We start from the raw sequence: 3,368 nt of genomic DNA, 5'->3' as shown, positions 1-3,368 counted from the left end.
CATATACACCATGGAATACTATGCAGCCATAAAAAAGGATGAGTTTGTGTCCTTTGTAGGGACATGGATGCAGCTGGAAACCATCATTCTTAGCAAACTATCACAAGAACAGAAAACCAAACACTGCATGTTCTCACTCATAGGTGGGAACTGAACAATGAGATCACTTGGACTCGGGAAGGGGAACATCACACACTGGGGCCTATCATGAGGAGGGGGGAGGGGGGAGGGATTGCATTGGGAGTTATACCTGATGTAAATGACGAGTTGATGGGTGCAGCACACCAACATGGCACAAGTATACATATGTAACAAACCCGCACGTTATGCACATGTACCCTACAACTTAAAGTATAATAATAAATTAAAAAAAAAAAAAAAAAACTTCTGTCCTCATGACTAAACTGTTCAAATATACATCTGAAAAAGACGGACTGTATTGAAAGTTATATTTAAAAAAGAAAGGAAGTCAGAGGTGAGCATTTTACATCTCACAGCAGGTTAAAATAACTCTCTTGAAGAGACTCTCAGGTGACCTCTGGCTTCCATGGCATTTTCTTTGGCAAAAGGAAAACGCAAGCAGTATTCCATGTCTTATTCCATTTGCCTTGCATTTGAGGGGTGACCTTGTTTTACTGCTTCACTTTGGTCCCAGAGAAGCTGGACGTGGACTGAAGTAATATTATGATTCAGATGAATGACTAGTATTTCCTTCAAGCTGACTTCAGGGCAGAACCACTTTGTAAACATCACTTTGTAAACCACTTTGTAAACATCAGACTGGTCCAGTCACAATTCTGAAACTTGAAAAGCAAAATCATCACGTGCTGAATGTGGATATACATAATTGACAAGCCATGTGACTTGAGCAAGTTGCTTAAGCTCCCTAGGTTTTAATTTCTTCATATATAAAGTGGGTTAGTAGTTCCTCCAGTAACTAATTGAAGATTAAGTGACATAATGTTCCCAAAGCCGTTAGTATAGTATTTCCTCACTAGTGGTAGCAATTAGTATTCTTGATGAGTAGCATCATGGTATAATGATAAGAACATGGATTTCAGAGGCAAAAACTTCAATTTTCAGTCCTAGTCTCTTATGTTACCTTGAGCAACTTAATTAACCTTCTTGGATCACAGTCTATTCATCCACGAAACAAAAATAATAACATAGAATAAAATGACATGAAATGCTATGTGTAAAGGGTCTGGTTCAGAGAATATGTTCAATAAATGCCAGTTCCCTTCCCTTTTGCATTTAACCAGCTGCTCTTTAATGTCCCAGGAGGATTATTCCTTTAATCAAAAAAATGGTTATTTAGAGGAGGTTCTCTCCACCTGAATAAAACATTTGGGTTTTGAATCTGGCAAACTGAAGTACAGTTATCAGATAGCATTCTCAGGTAAATGTCCCCTTTTCATTGTGACTTTATATGGCTACCTTATATAGGGGCAGTCCCTTTTATTATTATTCTCTTTCTCAAATCCTTTTTATTATTTTTCTGGCACTGGTCAAAAGAAATACTTATTTTTTTGTTTATCTATTTGGAGAATAATTGGTGTTTCATATATTATATATATTCCTTAAATAAATGCATTCTACTTCTTTCCAAGAAAATAAAATGTCATTTGTAACCCATTTCTATTTGTCTTTGTACATCTGTGCCTAGACATATTGCAGAGAGTGACCTTATTTTGCATGCTGAAATAATAACTTTCCCTGATTCCCCAATTACTTGTATTTACCTTTGGAAATATTTTCCAGGGTGATGGACACTTTGGACCCACCATGACTAGAAAGACATAGGCTTTGAACTTATTTTAAAGTAGTACTGAGAAGTTTGTATTGAACTATTTACATACACTATTTTTGCCCATCTTATGATAAAAGGCATATTTACACCATAGAGTTGATGACAGTGAGTACTGAAGCATACAATTCTGGAACACAACAAAGCTAAAGAACCACATGGAAACTACATCCATAATTTTGATCTTATTAACTACCACCCCCTCCACCACACACACATTTATTCAGATACTGGAGTATATAGGGCACAAAGCCAAACTCACATGTACTGAGAAATAACTGTGCCATTTTCCTCACCAAAGGGAAACTCTGGCTCAATTCCTGATCTTAAAGTATAGACTAGCTTGAAGGACACCTCATCCCATCAGCAACCAGCAGGTGTGGAAGATGAGACAGCACCATTCTTAAGTAGTTATCTGGCTTCCCAGAGATTCTTCTGACAAAGAAAAAAAATCTGGAAAACATGCACTATTTTTCTCTCATCCAAACCTTTAGAAAATCCATAATTTTATAGTATTTTGGTGATCTGTAAATACTTTTGAAAAGATTAATTACCTTATATTGTGATTCACCAAATCATCAGGGTCCATGATTTCTGATGGTTGCACACATTTGCATTTACTCCCTTAAGCAGGGAGTCCTAATGATTCAGTCATTCAACAGATAAGCACCTACTACATGTCAGGCACTGTGGTAGGCACTGGTGAGCACCACTTTTGCTGTCATGGATCCCCCTGTCACTAATGTTTAAAGGGATCAGGAAAGAAAAAAAGGACATGTCTTGGAATGTACTGCAATGTCTAAGAGCTTTTTAGTAATGTCGTCCATTGTTGAAATCATTGAAAATAGTATAATCCTTCAATCACTCTTAATATTTAAAAAGTTGCATATTTGTTATTTTATGAGTTATTAGTTATTGTGTAGAAGATGCCCCCAAGCTGTTGGAGGATGAATATATTATAGAACATATATATTATATGTATATAATATATATATTATATATATATTATATATATATGTTGGCAAAGTAGACAAATCTTTGGCATGGTGTGTGAAGTAAAGGAGAGTCAGGTTAAAAAAAAATAAAAGAATCTAATAAATACAGGCTTGTTCAGTGGATGCTAAAATATTTGAATAGATCCTTAGAAAAGGATTACTTTCTGCCAGATAAAATCAGTACATATACGGTACTGAATAGACAAATAGATCCAAAAAAGACTCATATGCGTGCCTGAATAACTGACCCATATTGAGTTATTAAAGGGAAAGTATAATGGTTGGTTAAGTCCTTCAATTATGTGACTGATAGGCTCTGTACCCTTTGAGATGCCACAGATTAGAGATTGGCAAACTAAGGCCCCACAACGCCAAATCTGGCCCATCACCTATTTTTGTATGACCCACAAGCTAAGAATGATTTTTAAATGTTATAATGATTGAAAAAAATCAAAAACAATATTTCATGACACAGGAAAATCCAAATTTCAGTGCAAATAAACTTTCATTGGAATACAGCCATGCTCATTTGTTTACATATTGTCTCTGGTTGCTTTTATGCTACA

Source organism: Papio anubis, chromosome X (genome assembly GCF_008728515.1).
Source record: "Papio anubis isolate 15944 chromosome X, Panubis1.0, whole genome shotgun sequence".
Lineage (NCBI taxonomy): Eukaryota > Metazoa > Chordata > Mammalia > Primates > Cercopithecidae > Papio > Papio anubis.
This window is presented reverse-complemented; position numbering follows the sequence as displayed.